Here is a 20,433-nt window from a genome sequence, read left to right as displayed (position 1 = left end):
AGTTTGAGCAAGCTCCAGGTGTTGGTGATGGACAGAGAGGCCTGGCATGTTGCATGCCGTGGTGTCCATGGGGTGCGTCCATGGGGTGGCAAAGAGTCAGACACAGCTGAGTGACTGAACTAACTGACTGAAAGAAATTGAAAGAATTCCCTTTCCTCAAACTCTGGTGGATAATCTTCCTAGGCTCCCATGCAGGCTGTTCTTACCTTCTCCCTCCTTTCTCCAGGCCTTCTGCATCATAGCGACTCCATGAGAGGTATCTGTTGTTGTTATTTAGTCGCTAAGTTGTGCCTGACTCTTTTGTGAGCCCCATGGACTCCTCCGTCATGGGCTTGTCTAGGCAAGAATACTGGAGTGGGTTGCCATTTTCTCCTTTCCGGGTCTTTCCTACCAAGGGATCAAACCTCCATCTCCTGCACTGGCAAGCAGATTCTTTTCCACTTAGCCATCAGGGAAGCCCAAAGGTACCTGTGTTGTTGTTCAGTTGCTAAGTTGTGTCTGACTTTTTGACCCCCATGGACTGCAGCATACCAGGCTCCCCTGTCCTCCACTGTCCCCCAGCATTTGTTCAAGTTCATGTTCATTGAGTCAGTGATGCTATCTAACCATCTCATGCTCTGCTGCCCTGTTTTCCTTTTGCCAAGGTACCTGTATCCTTAGCCAATTTTTAATAGGTGACTTTTCCATCAGAAAAGGGTGGTATTACAATTAACGTGATCATTCAGTTGCATTTATTAATTTTTCTTAATGTCAGTAAACAAATTTTTATCATCTCTGTTACAAATCTCTAAATAAGGGGATGCTGTGTAGCCTGGTGGATAGCACACAGACTGTCAACCATAGGGCGTTATATCAAATTCTCCCCAGCCGTTTAACAACTCAGATCTTTGCTAGTTTCTCTTCGAGTTGCATCTGGAGGTGTCAGCACCACCTCAGAGTGATGTTGTGCAGGAATAAGAAAAATGCTGTGCTGGCTACTTCATGACCACTGAACAGATGGTACGTTTTCTGTTTTGTTTTTTCCCCCTTTTTCTAACCTCATCCTTTGTTCAATATTATTGAAGAACTAACAGTTTTTTCCTACCAAAGCATGTTGAGTCAAGATGCAGTTTTACAATCCAGACTAAAACAGAACAGTCAGGGAAGGCTGCTACACATCCTTGAGAACATGCTAACCTTTCAAAAAAAAACCAAAACCCTTACCCAGTGTGCATTTGTGGCTCTGAAATCTGGTAAATAATGTGTCGTTAATTAAAACCTCAGCTTCTTTGGGAAAGAACTGAACTTCCTTTGCCTTTTAAATTGGTAGACAAAGGAGTTCAGACCAAATTAAAGTGTTGGTAAGCCTTTGAAACATAAAACAAGTAAGATATTACCTCTAAGGACTAAATTATGCACTGATACTCTTTTGGGTTCTCACACAGGAATTTTAACTTTTTTTACTTTATTAAAAATCTAAGATATTTAGGCCATTAAATTTTATCTATGTAAGTTTGTTGTTCTTGTTTAATGAAGGTATCAGTGGTAGTCATTTCCCTCTTCCTCTTGAATTAGAATACCAGCTGTGGTGACTGTAACACTGTAGTCTGGGTTGATCCCTGGGGTTCCTTACCTACTGCTGTAGCCACAGCAAGGGTTTTTTTTTACCTTTCTTTCTGGAGCACATGTTTGTAAACCAAAGCTTGCTGACATTGAGTATCACCCAGGTTTTAGCTCTTGTCTTCACTATTATAGGGGCGCTACACCCAGGGTTGCCCTCTTTTCTCTACATCCTCAAAAATGCTGTTTTAATGGATTCTGTCTGATCTTCCTGAATCTTCTCTGGATCAGAATTAGCTTCTACTTTAATCTTCCCTTTAAATTCTCTTTACAGTTAAAGAAACTCCATGTGGCCTAGCCTGCGAACTTTGTCTTGGACTTTTTGTCCTTTGTTTACTTTCTTTGGCCACATTCCTTTTCATTGCTTTTGTTGTTGCTGATTTCTTCCCCCACTGTATCAAGTTCACTGATATTTCAGGCCTCTCATACTTGCTACTCCCTCTTCAAAGAATGCCCTTCTCTGGGTCTTCACAGAGCCACACTTCAACTCTTGGGTCTCAATCAGATACCACCTTTCCAGGTAGTCTCCAAATCTGCACCCTCTAGCTAAAAACTCATCATCACCCTTCCCCCAGGTCACTCGCCATCCCATTGAACTGTTCTCCTTCCTTCACAGCACCTACTGCTGTCTGAAGTGATCTTTGTCTTTAACTGTGTTTGTTGTCTGACTCCACACTCAGGAAGGTAAGCGCCATTAGGGCAGGAACCTGTCACTTCTGCTCTCCACAAAATCCCTGGTGTGTAGCACAGTTCCCATAGAGGCTTCATGAATAATTTCTTGAAGAAATAAGTGAATGAATCAATGACTGTCTTCATCCTCTTCTCCATCTACTTCAGTTCAGTTCAGTTCAGTCGCTCAGTCGTGTCTGACTCTTTGCGACCCCATGAAGTGCAGCACACCAGGCCTCTCTGTCCATCACCAACTCCCAGAGTCTACCCAAACCTATGTCCATCGAGTCGGTGATGCCATCCAACCATCTCATCCTCTGTCGTCCCCTTCTCCTCCTGCCCCCAATCCTACCCAGCATTAGGGTCTTTTCCAATGAGTCAACTCTTCGCATGAGGTGGCCAAAGTATTGGAGTTTCAGCTTCAACATCAGTCCTTCCAATGAACACCCAGGACTGATCTCCTTTAGGATGGATTGATTGGATCTCCTTGCAGTCCAAGGGACTCTCAAGAGTCTTCTCTAACACCACAGTTCAAAAGCATCAATTCTGCGGTGCTCAGCTTTCTTCACCGTCCAACTCTCACATCCATACATGACCACTGGAAAAACCGTAGCCTTGACTAGACAGACTTTTGTTGGCAAAGTAATGTCTCTGCTTTTAAATATGCTATCAAGGTTGGCCATAACCTTCCTTCCAAGGAGTAAGCGTCTTTTAATTTCATGGCTGCAATCACCATCAGCAGTGATTTTGGAGCCCCCCCAAAAAAGTCTGCCACTGTTTCCACTGTTTCCCCATCTATTTCCCATGAAGTGATGGGACCAGATGCCATGATCTTAGTTTTCTGAACGTTGAGCTTTAAGCCAACTTTTTCACTCTCCTCTTTCACTTTCATCAAGAGGCTCTTTAGTTCTTCTTCCCTTTCTGCCATAAGGGTGGTGTCATCCGTATATCTGAGGTTAATTGATATTTCTCCCGGCAATCTTGATTCCAGCTTGTGTTTCTTCCAGCCCAGTGTTTCTCATGATGTACTCTGCATATAAGTTAAATAAGCAGGGTGACAATATACAGCCTTGACGTACTCCTTTTCCTATTTGGAGCCACCTATTTAATCTCACCAATTAATCAAGGTCCGTTTTTTTCTCCTATAAATATCCTTCGAGACAACTCTAGCCCACAATGTCGTTTAAAACAGCAGTCCTCATTTTAAAAGTACGAGGCTACCTGTTATTAATAGAATTCCTCACGACTCTGCCCTAAGTTTCAGTGGCTAGTCCACTCCTCTGAATGATTAACCTGGATTTAGGTTAGAATCAATCAGTTTTGACCTCATTCAGTTCTGAGAGACATTTTGGTGAATAAGTGAGTGAGTGTGTGTGTGTGTGTGTGTGTGTGTGTGTGTGTGTTCGTGCGCATGCTTAGTCCCTTAGCCATGTTCGACTCTTTGCAATGCCATGGATGTAGCCACCCAGGCTCCTATGTCCATGGGATTTTCCAAGCAAGAATACTGGAGTGGGTTGCCATTTCCACCCCAGGGCATCTCCCCAACCCAGGGATTGAATCTGTATATCTTGCGTCTCCTGCATCGGCAGATGATTCTTTATCACTGGGCCATCTGGAGCTCAGGCATTAGCCCCAAAATATTGCTCAGTATTCTCAAGAGTGCCACCAGCCTCTTCGAGACAATACATTCTAGTGTAATCCCCCCCTTTTCATACCAGCCTGCTCCAGACAGTGAGGAGTCCAACCCAGACCCATTCCAGAATGGTTGTTAACTGATATCAAACCAAGTTAAACCCTATATGCAATAGATAAAAAGAAATAAATAAATTTGGTACTTCTTGCTTTCCCATATTCTTCATTTTGAGCACCGTCTGTAGCAGTGTACCTCCTGAGTGGGATTCCAGGACCTGCTTTCCTAGATCTGGCACTTTCCAGCTGTTCATACCTTCATACCCAGAAGGTGGCTTCGGGAATACAGCCTTAAGACTGCAGGCTCTCCTCTCTCTGCAAGTCTCCTATCACAAACACTGCCTTATGGACGGTGTGCGCCCCCTAAATCACTTCAGTAGTGTCTGACTCTTTGTGACCCCATGGACTGTAGCCCACCAGGCACCTCTGTCCATGGGATTCTCCAGGCAAGAATACTGAGTAGGTTGCCATGCCTTTCTCCAGGGTTATGGACAGTATCAGATCCTGAGTGTTTGCCAGCCATTGATTTGATACGTTCCTTTGTGCTGGACTAAAAGAACCCTCAGGGCCTCTTCTCCACCTCCAGGAGTCTTAATTATAATAGCTTTTTAAGATAACCGTCCACTTCGGTGTGTCACCCACAGGAATGAGAGGAGAGGTTAAAATTCTAGACCAGGTAAGAGGTGAAGGAGAGTCAACAGGTTGAGACTGGTGCTTCTGATGAGGAGCTTGTTGAGCAGCTCACATTCTGCTGGGTCTGTGGCCAAGGACTTCTCCCAGCTCTCGAGAACTGAATGAAAAAGCGACTTGAGCACCGTTTTGGGGGCAAAAAAGTAAAATGATCCACTTGAGGCGTTAGATTTCCTATGGTGATTTCTAAACGTCTACATTCCCGATTGTTCTCTCAGCTTTTCAGCCATTTCCCCCCCGGAAGGCTCTCTTTGTCTCTTCCCACACCCGTTTCAGTGATAGTTTCTCTCCACGGCTTACTCAATCTGCATGCAGTTGCTCTCTCCCTGCCCCGTTTGTGTTTTCCTCATTCCCTTACCTGCTCTACCATTTAAAAAAAAAAAAAAAAGATCCCTCTTTTGGAATCTGTTATGTGTATAATGGACATACCACCTCAAAAATATTCCCTTCAGGAATAGAATAGAGGGAAAAACAGGAGGAAAAATGCTCAAAGAAGCTTGGATCTGTTTCTCATCTTCGCTTGTGTGGCAAAGAGAAGGACAGAGTCCAGGCTCTCCCTCTCTACAAAAAACCTACTCACCCTGGAGGTCTGCTCATCTTCCTTGATGGATTGGAGCCTAATTGTCTGTCTCAAGTCATTAGGCTACTAGATTGTTAGTGTACCTTTTATTTATGCTCTTCTCTATTAATATTATCATTATTAATATCAACCATAAGAAAAACAATGAAATTACCTATATTCTTTGTTATTATAACCTCCTCTAATCTTTAATTAGGTCATTAACTTTTTGCTATCATGAAAAAGGGTAGTGTAAAATATCAATATATTAAAAGATGAAGAAAGCTATTGCATCTTTTAATTAGGCATTCAGTGGGTATTTTGACAAAGAGAAATAGAAGATTTTGTATAAAATTAATTGATTCAAGTATAACTTTTCACACAAATGAAATGAAATGTGTAATTTCAGCTTTTTGAATGAAAAAATTGAAGATTGAAAATGAAAAATTCAAACCTCTTTGAGGTTTGAATAATAAACTATGTGTGGTGTGATTGTAAGATTGCATCTCAACTTTTCTAGAAAGCATGAAAAAATGCAGCTGCATTTTTTACCACAGTAACATTACAATCACTTGGTCTGTTGAAATTACAAGTCAAGAAGAAGCCTCTTGTCTCTGCATATAGATGTGAACTCTGTGGAATGGCACTATATTTTTTCAAGCTATTGAAGATGGGCTCGTTGCTAAACAGATACAGGTTACTATTTAGTGAGGTTTAGTTAGTGTGATAATGAGGATCCAAGGGGGAATTTTCCAAGACAGTTGAGTTTTAAATACACAACGTGAACTTAGCTGGAAAGAAGCATAGACATAAAAAAACAGGAGCTAGTACAGTGTTCTAACAGCACAGTGGTGAAAGGTAGCAAGAAATGAATAGTGAATGCAAATGTGAACCAATTCAGCCCAGAGCACCAAAGCAGTACTCAGATTTCTCTAATTAAGGTTCAAATAAAAAGGTGGGGAATCACTTACTTTTTGGAAACATAATGACTATGAAAACATAAATAATTTCTGGTGGAGAAAAACCCATGAGCTCTCTTCTGACTTGTAGCTTAAAAGGCTGCTTTTTGTTTCGTGCCATTCGGATAATAACAGCTCCCATTACTTCATTCCTAGCAATGATAGTGAATTTAATATGCTATCTTATTTGATCTTGTTGAATGACAGACATTTTACATGAGGATACAGAAGTTTAGTGAAGTTAAGTAAGCTGTGCTGCAGCTTAGGAGGTGAAACCAGGACTCAAACCTAGGTCTTACCAGATGCCAGAGCACTTGCCCATCACTACTGCCCTGTGCTGCCCCTTGTATTGGCAGTTTGCAGGCAGTGAGAAGGACACAAGATTTTTTTCAACCTGCAAACAGATGTGTACAACACTTTTGTGAGCTCACTTGTGAAAAACTAAACCAAAGCAAAAATACGAGAGCATTAAGGTTTAAGAAAACCTAAACAAAGCCAGTGGAATTCACAGTCTGAGTTTTTGTCTCATTTTTTTGATAGGTAATGAAATATGGTTGAACTTGGGAGCCTCTCAGAAAAGTGGAGACATTCTTGGGAAGAAATATGCAAAACACGATAATCCTTTGGACTGTCGTTCTTATAAAATATAGCAGTCTCTTTCAGACAGCAACAACAATTAGTCATGACTTACACATTCTTCTTAAGATATATCAGAGTCCTTTTAAAGTTCCAAAATGTAATACTCAGCACAGAAATAGAGTAACAGATGTTATAACCAAATTAAGGGTTCTTCCCAGACATCTTTTATTGACATTAGAGTGGTACAGAGGCACACTAAAGCCTTTGAATAAAGTGCTACACTCTCAACCTGAGGATTTGGTAGAAAATAACTTCTGAAATTGATGTTTCAATTTCAACTGCTTGTGTAGGGGCTGAATTGCTTCAGCTGTGTCCGACTCTTTGCAACCCCATGGACTGAGGCCATCAGGCTCCCCTATACGTGGGATCCTCCAGGCAAGAATATTGGAGTGGGTTGCCATGACCCTCTCCAGGGGATCTTCCCAACCCAGGGATGGAACCCAGGTCTCTTAAATCTCCTGCATTGGCAGGCAGGATCTTGACTACTAGCACCACCTGGGAAGCCCTCAATTTCAATTATTCTATTCAAATTGATGCTTCTAACAAGTGGCTTTCTAGTTAATGAATATGTTTACAGATATTTTAATTCTTTCTTAATACCTTCTTTCTACTCTGTTCTCAAATTTATCACATTTCTGCAATAATTTGCCTATTGTCTCCCTCCCTCACTAGACTGTGAGCCATTGAAGTGCAGGCGCTGTGTGTAAACCTTCTTTGTATATCCAGGTCTTGATAATGCCTGGTAACAAGTAGACACTGAAATTTTTACTTTTTGAAGCACATAACATAGAAGAGTTTTTCAACCTCAGCACTGTTGATACTTTGGGTCATATAATTCTTATTGGGGGGGGTGGGTGCTGTAACATACATTGTAGGATCTATAACTGCACTCCTCACATCTACTCACTGGATGCCAGTGGTCCCCACCCACCTACCCAAAATATCTCCAAAAGTTTCCATATGTCTCCTGAGGGGGACGAGGAATCACCCGCAATTGAAAACCACTGACAGACAAGAATGCACACACATGCACAGATAGAAACATGATGCTTTTAATGTATTAATATATTTTTTCAAATTTCTTTGATTAGGCAACAAGTACACAGCATACAAGAATCTAAAGTATGAAAGGATATATAATAAAAGGTAAATTCCTCTCCCTCTTCCATCTCCCAGTCAGTTTTTTGTATATCATTCTAGACCTGAAATATCCAACAGATGCCACTAACTCGTGATTGTTGTGAACTTAAGCTGTGACTTGTTCTAACTGAGATGTGCTAAGTATAAAATTTGTGATGGATTTTGAAGACTAAAAAAGTGTAAAATATATCATTAATAATTGTTTTACATTTACATGTTAGAATGACAATATCTTGGATATACTATGTAAAATAAAATATATAATTAAAATTTATTTCACCTTTAATAAAGCCATTTTACTACAGCTACTAGGAAATTTTAAATTACATATGTGACTTACATTATATTTTTGTTGTATGGTACTTTCAAATAAACTTTCTATGGAGCTATAAACATGCAGATATGCATATATAACGATAAACTTTAACATGTATACATTGTTTTATTTTATACTTAGCATAAAAATTGCATATGGTACTTAGTAAATACTTAATAGATACTCACTGATTGAATCAATAAATAATTGAGTGATTATATGTATACATATACAATTGACCCTTGAACAACTAGGAGGTTAAGTCCAAAATCTGTGTGTATTTTATACTTGACCCTCCAAATATGCTTGCTATTCCGCTGAATCTGAGGTCCCACATCCCCTCATTCAACCAGCCTTAGATAGTGTAATACTGTAGTATTAACTGTTGAAAAAAATTCACATGTAAGTGGACTCAAACAATTTGAATCCATATCACATCCACATACTTCATTTTATTCGAATGATACAAATATTTTATTATGATCTTCATTTATTTCATCTGTAAAATGGGCATAACAACAATATTGTTGTGAAAATTAAGTATTTATATAAGAACTTAGAATAATACCCATCAGATTACTATAATCACATATCATTACCCTTCCCTTCTTTGTTATCATTATTGTTTTTGTTGTTACCATTTTTTTAAGTAACTTTTTTAAAGATGAGGAAACCAAATATCAGGGAGGATAATGCCCCTAGGTTACAAAGCTGGCAGCTTGGCTGGTCAAAGCAGGAACCTTGCGCTTTGACTTACAAATTCATGCACTCATCTCCATCTCATGATGCCTCATTATAGTCATTTAAAAACACACAAAAAGAAAGCATGTACTGCACAGATCCTGTTTTTAAATTCCATTACCTTGTATCCAGTATCCTTGCCTGGAGAATCCCATGGACAGAGTAGGCTGGTGGGCTATAGTCCACATGACTGAAGTGACTGATCTCCCAAACACGCACCTTATAAAAGGTACCAGCGCTTCCCAGATGGCACTAATGATAAACAATCTGCCTGCCAATGCAGGAGATGTAGGAGACATGGGTTCAATCCCTGTGTTGGCGAGATCCCCTGGAGAAGAAAATGACAACCCACTCCAGTATTCTTGGCTGGAAAATTCCATGGACAAAGGAGCCCCATGGGCTACAGTCCATTGGGCCACAAAGAGTCGGACACAACTAACTGACTGACACACACACATAAAAGGGACCAAGAATCTTAGAATATTGTCTACCTCCACTTCAGGATTAGGAAAGTACAAATCTGAAATATTTTGATATACCAGTAAGGATGTGCTCAAAAACTGGATATGCAGGAGCTTTGTGTACATTTCTGAAACTTTCAGGTAAATTTCCAGTAATTTCAATTATTTCAAAATATGAAGTCTAAAAAAATAGTAAAAACAATGAGGAAATTTTGTTTGGAATGTCAAAACACATATCTATGTAATTTATGGGTTAAAGAATTTATAGTGGAAGTTGATATTTAGAATTGAATGAAAGGAATTTACTTATCTAAATCTGTGGGATACAGCCATGATGGCAGTTGGAAGGAATTACAAAACTTTTAAAACTTATGTTAAAAATAGCATAAATATAATGGGACAAGTGGATATTATGTACCTCCAAATGTGATGCATTTAAGAAAGACATTATATCATCTTTTTAGTATTTTTGTCAAAAATATTTCAACTGCTTCTAATTGTGAGGAAGCAGTCAGACAAACTGAAATTGTGGACATTCTACAAAACACCTGGGCTAGATGCTTAAAAATGGTGGTCATGAAAGTCAAAGAAAAAAACCCAGAACCCACTTTTAGGTTAAAAAAAAGAAACAACACCTTTTTTTACCTAGAGTAAAAGAGGCTAGGGTAACCTATCACCTAAATGCAATGCTTGATCCTTGTTTGGGTCTTGAATTAAACAAACAAAAAGCTATAAACGTTATTCAGACAACTGGGGAAATTTGAATATAATATTACTACATAGTATTAAATTTCTTGATTGTGATAATGGTATTATGTTTGTGTGGAAGAGTATTTTTATTCTGTAAGGGTGACATATGACATGAGCAATGATATAGATAGAAAGATGATAGAACAGTGTGACAGATGTTAGCACTTGGACTAGAGGAGGAGTACTCTGATTTTTTTGTTTCTTTAGTGGCTTAGTCATGCCTGACTCTTGCGACCCCATAGATTATAGCCCACAAGGCTCCTCTGTCCATGGGATTTTCCAGGCAAGAATACTGAAGTTGGTTGCCATTTCCTTCTCCAGGGGATCTTCCAGGCTCAGGAATCGAACCTTCATCTCCTGCACCGCAGGTGAATTCGTTACCACTGAACCACCTGGGAAGCCCTGATGTGCTGTGCTGTGCTTAGTTGTTCAGTCATGTCTGACTCTTTGCAACCCCATAGACTAGCCCACCAGGCTCCTCTGTCCATGGGATTCTACAGGCAAGAATACTGGAGTGGGTGGCCACGCCCTCCTCCAGGGGATCTTCCCAACCCAGGGATCAAACCCAGGTCTCGTTGCAGGCAGATTCTTTACCGTCTGAGCCACAAGGGATGGTCCAAAGCCCTAAGAGTTGAGTGTTAGTTATATTGTGAGGTTTTTATTGTTTTTATTGTTTTTTATTTTCTCATTATCTCAAGCTTTAAAATTTAACAAACATTTGTTAAGCTCTATGTGCTGAGAGCATAAAGATAAATAAACAAGGCTCTCTTCCCCAAGAAATCCTAGTTTTGTGGAAGAGTTAACATGATCATTGCTGCAGTACCTGCTGATAGTATAGATGCTAAAAAAAAAATACACAAAATAAGGAGGAAATTTTGTTAACAAAAGTTATTATTGCTATAAAAGCTCAAAAATAAAGAAAGACTTAGAAAATTAAATTCTTCTATGGCATCACCCAGAGATAATTTTGTCAACATTTTGCTGATTGATTTCCTTTCAATGCTCTTACTGTGCATTTCCCGTTCTTCTTTCTCACTGTCACTCTCACGCTCTCTCTTTCCAGTGGAGAATGGAAATACTAAATTGAAGTCACATTGTATTTTCAGTTTTGTTCTCTGACTCCTCCACTCACTATATCATTGTAGAATCTTTTCCATGACATTATATTTTTTTGAAATGTCCATTTTAATGGCTTCACAGTATTCAATTACATTGTTGAAGATTTTGACCATTTCCAAATATTGTCTATTGTAAATAGTTATAATTAGGAAATGATTCAGAGAAAAAGTGTCTAAATGTCAAAGGAAAATGCTACTGTTAGTTTGAAAATGGGTAATTTTTAAAAAAAATAAATTTATTTATTTTAGTTGGGGGCTAATTACTTTACATTATTGTAGTGGTTTTTGCTCTACATTGACATGAATCAGCCATGGGTTTACATGTGTTCCCCATCCTGAACCCCCCTCCCACCTCCCTCCCCATCCCATCCCTCTGGGTCATCCCATTGCCCCAGCCCTGGGCATTTGTCTCATGCATCGAACCTGGAATGGTGTTCTGTTTCACATATGATAATATACATGTTTCAATGCTATTCTCCCAGAACATCCCACCCTCACCTTCTCCCTCAGAGTCCATAAGACTGTTCTATGCATCTGTGTCTCTTATTCTGTCTCGAATATAGGGTTATCATTACCATCTTTCAAATTCCGTATATATGCATTAGTATACTGTATTGGTGGTTTTTTTTCTGGCTTACTTCACTCTGTATAATGGGCTCCAGTTTTATCCATCTCAGTAGAACTGATTCAAATGTATTCTTTTTAATAGCTGAGTAATACTCCATTGTGTATATGTACCACAGCTTCCTTATCCATTCGTCTGCTGATGGACATCTAGGTTGCTTCCATGTCCTGGCTATTGTAAACAGTGCTGCGATGAACATTGGGGTACACGCGTCCCTTTCAATTCTGGTTTCCTCAGTGTGTATGCCCAGCGGTGGGATTGCTGGGTCACATGGCAGTTCTATTCCCAGTTTTTTAAGGAATCTCCACACTGTTCTCCATAGTGGCTGTACTAGTTTGCATTCCCACCAACAGTGTAAGGGGGTTCCCGAAAATGGGTAAATTTTTATATACTCCTTTCATTTATAATGTAGCATGTAACCCTTATCTAATTTTCCAGTTTATAATCCTTATCTAATTTTCTAGTTTATAATACTGCTATATTCATTTCAGTTCAGTCGCTCAGTTGTGTCCGACTCTTTGCAACCCCACGGACTGCAGCACGCCAGACCTCCCTGTCCATCACCAAATCCTGGAGCTTGCTCAAACTCATGTCCATTGAGTTGGTGACGCCACCCAACCATCTTATCCTCTGTCATCCCCTTCTCCTCCTGCCTTCAATCTTTCCCAGCATCAGGGTCTTTTCCAATGAGTCAGTTCTTTGCATCAGGTGGCCAAAGTATTGGACCTTCAGCTTCAGCACCAGTCCTTCCAATGAATATTCAGGACTGATTTCCTTTAGGATGGACTGGTTGGATCTCCTTGCAGTGCAAGGGACTCTCAAGCACCTTCTCCAACACCACAGTTCAAAAGCATCAATTCTTCAGCACTCAGCTTTCTTTATAGTCCAACTCTCACATCCATACATGACTACTGGAAAAACCAAAGCTTTTGACTAGATGGACTTTTGCTGGCAAAGTAATGTCTCTGCTTTTTAATATGCTGTCTAGGTTGGTCATAACTTTTCTTCCAAGGAGCAAGCATCTTTTAATTTCATGGCTGCAGTCACCGTATGCAGTGATTTTGAAGCCCCCAAAATTAAAGTCACTGTTTCCATTGTTTCCCCTATATTATCTACTAGTGGCATTTTATACTGAAATAACAATGTAACTTATGTAAGCTTATATATTAATATTGGGGTTTCCCTGGTGGCTTAAACAGTGAGGAATCTGCCTGTAATGTGGGAGGCTCTCTGGATCAGGAAGATCCCCTGAAGAAGGAAATGGCAACCCACTGCACTACTCGTGCCTGAAGAATTCCATGGACAGGAGCCTGGCAGGCCACAGTCCATGGGGTCACAAAGAGGGAACACAAGTGAGCGACTAACATTTTTATCTTTTTACATATTAACATGAAATATTTGTTAAAAAATATAGTTCTCCACTTGATTTTTCAACTCCCAAAAGGAAATTTTAATGTAACAATGCATTTCAAGGGAAACATTTTGTATTATTAAAAATAATTTGCTGCATTTAAAAATTTTCTCCCTCTAACCTTTACCCCTCAAACTTCTCTACTATGGGTTTTATCCATTTAAATGAAAATGTCTTGTGGATTTATGTAAGCTTATTTGAAAAATAAACTACCTGAAAGATTTAACAGTTAAAGGTAAATTCACCCATCCTTTTGGGAAAAAGATGTAGTGTTGTTTGGAAAAGTTTAGAGAGGGAAGCCACGCTTATGCACCATTCACGGGGAGTAACAACAGATGAAACTTTCTTATAGGATGATATAGCAATACCCATTAAAAATTTAAATATGTATAATCATGTTGCTGGAGCTTCCCCGGTGGCTCATGGGTAAAGAATCCACCTGTCAATGCAGATGTGGCAAGAGTCACAGGTTTGGTCTCTGGGTCAGGAAGATCCCCTGGAGAAGGGATTGGCAGTCCACTCCAGTATTCTTGCCTGGAAAATCCCATTGACAGAGGAGCCTGGCGGTCTACAGTCTGTGGGGTCACAGATATTCAGACAGGACTTGGCAACTGAACAACAACAACAATAGCCTTGTTGCTGTGGGCTGAAAGTTTATCTTCAATCATTTATATACTGAAACCCTAACCCTCAAAGGTGATGTTATTAGTAGGGGGGGGTCTTTCGGGGTTGGTGAGGTTGTGAAAATGGAGCCCTCCTGGACAGAATAAGTGTGTTTATATCGAGTTGGCCAAGAAATTCGTTCGAGTTTTTTCCATAAAAAAGAAATCTCACTGAGCTCCCAGCCCCTTGTGCTACAGCAGGATACAGTGAGTTCTGCAGTCAGAGTTGTCACGCTGATCTTGGACTTCTAGCCTCCAGAACTGTAATAAATTTCTGCTGTTTATAAGCCACCCAGTCTGTAGTATTTTATTATAGCATCCTGAACAAAGTAAGATACATGTTCTTATTCTTAAGATTTTCAAAATGCATACAGCCAACTTTTAATTGTCCTCAGGAGGCAAAGAATAAATGGATAATGAAAACATTAAATTCCACTGATTTACACACAAGCTTCGGTTCCCCACATCATTAAAGATTTTACTAAATCTTCTAAGAAATGGCAAAATGATGGATCACAGTGTGATCTTCTGCTTTACTCTAGCCCCAAACTGCTCTTAATAGACATGCTGATTAGTGAAATGGCTAAATAGTTAGCAGCAGTGAGACATAGTAGAAACAAAATGCTTGCATAATCCCCTAAAAGGACAATCAGTCACTAAATAATTAAGGTTGACTATGCAGTAGATGTAAATTATGCTTAACAAATCCCTTCTGCTCAGCCCTTTCATTATATCGTGCAAAATGGATTGTATGGAGGAAGTCTTTCCATAAATGGTTCATGGTGGAGGAGGTGCTAGAGTTTCAATGGGGATTCTAAATTAATTAAATGATCTAAATACAGAGAAGAGAAAAAAGATAATTAACAAGATACCAAGTGGCTGGCCAGTACTGAAGTCTCTAATCCTCTTGAGAGACTCCCTTTATGTTATCTTGAGTCCTGTAGAGAAATGGTAACAAATCAAATTGACTAGCTACATTCACAGAACACATTTATAATCATGTAAGTGTCCTTAGGTGAAGTAAATCAAAGCTTTTTACCTCACAGAGTCACAACTCACTATTTTCTTAATGAGCAGGACTTTCTATTGGATATTTTCAGCTAGTCCTCCCATTTTGAATCTCTGAAGACATGAAATGTGTATTTTAGCCTGCTAACAATTTCCTGGGCTTCCCTGATGGCTCAGTGGTAAACTATCCACCTGCCAGTGCAGGAGACACAGGTTTGATCCCTAGGTCGGGAAGATCCCCTGGAGAAGGGAATGGCAACCCACTCCAGTATTCTTGCCTGGAAAATCTCATGGGCAGAAGAACCAGGCAAGCTATATAGCCCATGGGATCACAAAGAGTCAGACATAACCAGCGATTAAACAACAACAGTTACCTGCTACACTTCCTAAAATTTTTACCTTAAATATATCCAAAATATTACATATGTGTGTGTGTGTGTGTGTGTGTGTGAGAGAGAGAGAAAGAGAAAGAGGAAAATTGTGACAGTCCAGGAGTGGGCCAGGAAATTGGAAAAGTAAACTTACCTCAACTTCTAAGGTCTGTTTCCTCTAACATATGATGGTTGTTTATGTTCAAAATCCTAAAGTTTACGAGAAGAAATCAACATTGTCCTTTTGATGTTACTTTTTATATCAAGATTCATGTCTCTTATGTTTAAATCCAATTGCCAAGTTAGATGAAATTTATTTTATAGATACCATAGTGTCTGAAAGCATTTCATCTTCTCATTAAATTATTATGTATTTTAATTTATAATTGTAGTTGTTATTTTTAAATCAAATTCCTTGATGTAAAGTGTTACATACTTTTGGAGTATAATATTTTTCTTAGAAGTCAATCATTGCTATATTATCTTTCCTTTTCCTTTAGCAGACTCAACTTAAAAATTCAACAAAATTTATTGACAGCCAGCTACTCATCTTGCCTAGAGTAGGGACAGCTTCACGTAGTTCAGTTCTAGAAACCCCTCTATAAAGTGGAAATTCCTCTGTGATGACCTGGAGGGGTGGGATGAAGTGGGATGAAAGGCAGGCTCATGAGGGAGAAGATACGTGTATACTTACAGCTGATTCACTTTGTTGTATGGCAGAAACCAACACAACATTGTAAAGCAATTATCCTCCAATTAAAAATAACTTAGGGACTTCCCTGGTGGTCCAGTGGTTAGACATTCAGCTTCCAACGCACGGGACACAGTTCCATCCCTGGTCAGGGAACTAGGATCCCACACGTCATTGGGCAACTGAGCCCAAGAGCTGCAGCTAGAGAAAGCCCTAGAGCTTTTTCTGCAACAAAGTCCCAGCACAGCCAAAATTTTTAAATTAATTAAAATAAATAAAAATATACTGTAGAAACAAAAAAAAGATATATCTTTTCCTAAGAAAAATAAAGTGGAAATCTGTAAAGGAATCTCCATGCTCAAACAGAGGGTTACAATTTTATAACTTAAGTAATATTAAAGAACTTAACATTTTAAAAAGTAAAGAAAAATATGTTATGAACATCCAACAATTATAAACATGTTAAACTAGTAAAATTGAACTCTAAATTATGGAATTATAGATTTGATTGTTGGAAGGGACTTTATCAGTTTATCTAATTTAATCCCCTTATTTTGAAAATGAAAAAACTGAGGTACAAACAAGTGAAACAATTCTTTACAAAGTGAAAGTTGCTCAGGTGTGTCCGACTCTTTGTGGCCCCATGGGCTATACAGCCCATGCAATTCTCCAGGCCCGAATACTGGAGAGGGTAGCCCTTCCCTTCTCCAGAGGATCTTCCCAACCCAGGGATCGAACCCAGGTCTCCCACATTGCAGGTGGATTCTTTACCACCAGCTGAGCCAGCAGGGAAGCCCTTCTTCCCAAAGCTATACATATTATATAGTAGCAAAGATGAAGCTAGAAACTAAGACTTCCAGTTTAGTGCCACGTCCAATCCCAAAGAAAGGCAATGCCAAAGAATGCTCAAACTGCCGCACAATTGCACTCATCTCACACACTAGTAAAGTAATGCTTAAAATTATCCAAGCCAGGCCTCAGCAATACGTGAACCGTGAACTTCCAGATAGTCAAGGTTCTCTTAGAAAAGGCAGAGGAACCAGAGATCAAATTGCCAATATCCGCTGGATCATTAAAAAAGCAAGAGAGTTCCAGAAAAACATCTGTTTCTGCTTTTTGACTATGCCAAAGCCTTTGACTGTGTGCATCACAATCAACTGTGGAAAATTCTTAAAGAGATGGGAATACCAGACCACCTGACCTGCCTCTTGAGAAACCTGTATGCAGGTCAGGAAGCGACAGTTAGAACTGGACATGGAACAACATACTGGTTCCAAATAGGAAAAGGAGTATGTCAAGGCTGTATATTGTCACCCTGCTTATTTAACTTATCTGCAGAGTACATCATGAGAAATGCTGGGCTGGAGGAAGCACAAGCTGGAATCAAGATTGCCGGGAGAAATATCAATAACCTCAGATATGTAGATGACACCACCCTGATGGCAGAAAGTGAAGAAGAACTAAAGAGCCTCTTGATGAAAGTGAAAGAGGAGAGTGAAAAAGTTGGCTTAAAGCTCAACATTCAGAAAACTAAGATCATGGCATCCAGTCCCATCACTTTGTGGCAAATAGATGGGGAAACAGTGGAAACAGTATCAGACTTTATTTTTCTGGGCTCCAAAATCACTGCAGATGGTGATTGCAGCCATGAAATTAAAAGATGCTTACTCCTTGGAAAGAAAGTTATGACCAACCTAGATAGCATATTAAAAAACAGAGACATTACTTTGCCAACAAAGGTCTGTCTAGTCAAGGCCATGGTTTTTCCAGTGGTCATGTATGGATGTGAGAGTTGGACTCTAAAGAAAGCTGAGTGCCGAAAAATTGATGCTTTTGAACTGTGGTGTTGGAGAAGACTCTTGAGAATCCCTTGGACTGCAAGGAGATCCAACCAGTCCATCCTGGGGGAGATCAGTCCTGGGTGTTCATTGGAAGGACTGATGTTGAAGCTGAAACTCCAATCCTTTGGCCACCTGATGTGAAGAGTTGACTCATTGGAAAAGACCCTGATGCTGGGAAGGATTGAGGGCAGGAGAAGAAGGGGATGACAGAGGATGAGATGGTTGGATGGCATCACCAACTCAATGGACATGGGTTTGGGTAGACTCTGGGAGTTGGTGATGGACAGGGAGGCCTGGCGTGCTGTGGCTCATGGGGTGGCAAAGAGTCGGACTCGACTGAACTGAACTGAACTGACCACCTGATATGAGTAGTGTACAATTTATATCCCCCCAAAAACTTTAACCTCAAAAAACAAATAGAGTAAGAAATAATACATAAGTAAGTAGATGCTGATATATTATAAAAATAGCATGTAAAACATGGTTATTTACCTAATAACTATGTTAAACCAACTGTGTTAATAAAGTATATTAGACAGCAATGATTTAGGTTATGGCCATCTTAAAATTTAAAACTACTTTATAAATTTCTTGTCTTTCAGTAATCTTCTAGGAGCAAGAGGTAAGAAGTTTTTTAACCAATCACTTGATAGCCTTCGCAAGACATTAGAGCAGTCAATAATACTTACTGAACATTTTTTACTGTTGGGCCAGAGACTATTCTAGGCCACGTGGATGCAGTGGTTAAACAAGACAATGAAAATGTCTGTTCTTATAGAGTTTATATTCTAAGGAATGTGCATGCACATGCATGCACATATGCATACACGCATGTGCAAGCATGTGTGGTGGGGGGCAGACAAAAAAACAAAAACGAAAATATCATAGAGTGATAAGGGCTGTGAAGAACACATGATGCTGTGATAGAAAATAGCTATAGGCTGCTTTAGATTGGAAGGTCAGTGAAGGTGTCCAGAGGAACTGAGTCCTAAAGAAAATAAAGGGGGAGTCGGGAAATACTGGTGAAGAGTATCCCAAGCCACAAAACCAGAAACTATTGTAAAGGATTTAAATTGGAGATAAGGTTGGCACACTAAAGAAACCGTAAAAGAAGGAAAATAATAAATATAAGAGCAGAGATAAAATAGAGGCCAGAAAAACAATAGAGAAAATAAACAAAGCCAAAAGGTGGATCTTCAAAAAGAACAAATTGACAAATCTTAAGCTAGGTTGACAAAGGAAAAGAAGACACAGAAAATTCATAACCAATATAAATAAAAATGGGATCATTATTACCAATTATATAGAAATAAAAAGCATTATGAGAGTACTATGAACAATTATATACCAACAAATTAGATGACTTAGATGAAATGGATAAACTCCTAGAAACACAAAAGCTACCAAGGTTGAAACCTAAGAACTAACTAGTAATGAGATTGAATCAGTAATAAAAAATCTGACAAGGCAAGCCCTGGACCATGGCTTCACTGCCAAACATTTAAAGATGAACTAACACCACTCCTTCCCAAACTCTTCCAAAAAACTGAAGGGGATGGAACACTTTCTGACTCAATCTGTGAGGTCAGAATTACCAAAGCCAAAGACCAGCAAGACAGGAAACTACAGATCAATATCCTTTATGAGCATTGATGCAGAAATCCTCAACAAGATACGAGCAAATAGAATTCAGCAGCATATGATAAATATTAAACACGATGACCAAGTGGGATTTATTCCTAGAATGTAAGAATAGTTCAACATACGAAAATCAATTAATAATCAATCAATGTAATGCACCACATTGGGCTTCCCAGGTGGCGCTAGTGGTAAAGAACCCACCTGCCAACACAGGAGACATAAGACGCAGGTTTCATTCTTGGGTCAGGAAGATCCTCTGGAGGAGGACATAGTAAACCCACTCCAGCATTCTTGCCTGGAGAATCCAATGGACAGAAGAGCCTGGCGGGCTACGGTCTATAGGGTTGTAAAGAGTCAGACACGACTGAAGTAGCGTATCACAGACACATGCCCATATACCTCTTTAACAGAGTGAAGGGGGGAAAAAAAACCCACACGTGATTAATTTCCTTCAAGAACTTTTCCTTTGCATTCACAGCTTGGCTAAGTGGTCATTGCAAGAGGCCTCACTTTTGGCCTATCTTGGCTTTCTACGTGCCTTCATACTACACTTAATCACTTCTAGCTTTTATTTTATTTTTAACATTTATTTATTTATCTGCATCAGGTCTTAGTTGTGGCATGCAGGACTTTTCATTGGGGTGCAAGCTTCTCTCTAGTTCCAGCAGTCAGACTTAGTTGCCTTGAAGTATGTGGGCTCTTAATTCTCGGACCAGGGATCAAACCTGTGTCTCCTGCATTGGAAGGCAGATTCTTAATCACTGGATCATTAGGGAAATCCTTTGATTTATTTTTAGTGTTCTATTTGTGTTTAAAGATGATATATATTTTATTATACACACATATATACACA

General features: G+C 39.5%; 1 protein-coding gene across 7 annotated transcripts in view; it reads right to left on the bottom strand.

Moving 5' to 3' along the window:
• Positions 1-20,433, bottom strand: part of LOC145505566 (liprin-alpha-1-like) — a 488,322-nt gene that overhangs the window by 312,092 nt on the left and 155,797 nt on the right. For 2 of the 7 annotated variants that reach the window (XR_014053143.1, XR_014053145.1), the window contains exon 3: positions 15,562-15,617. The exons of 4 other annotated variants lie outside the window; for them this stretch is intronic. The gene's annotated coding sequence lies outside the window, so the exon portion shown is untranslated. Of the gene's footprint in view, positions 1-14,900; positions 14,967-15,561; positions 15,618-20,433 lie in introns of all 7 variants that reach the window. One more of the 7 variants, XR_014053138.1, reaches the window with a different exon arrangement.

Source organism: Giraffa tippelskirchi, chromosome 1 (assembly GCF_054371585.1).
Source record: "Giraffa tippelskirchi isolate mGirTip1 chromosome 1, T2T-mGirTip1v1.2.pri, whole genome shotgun sequence".
NCBI lineage: Eukaryota > Metazoa > Chordata > Mammalia > Artiodactyla > Giraffidae > Giraffa > Giraffa tippelskirchi.
Note: the sequence above shows the minus strand (reverse complement) of the source record. Positions and strands in the feature narration are given on the sequence as shown.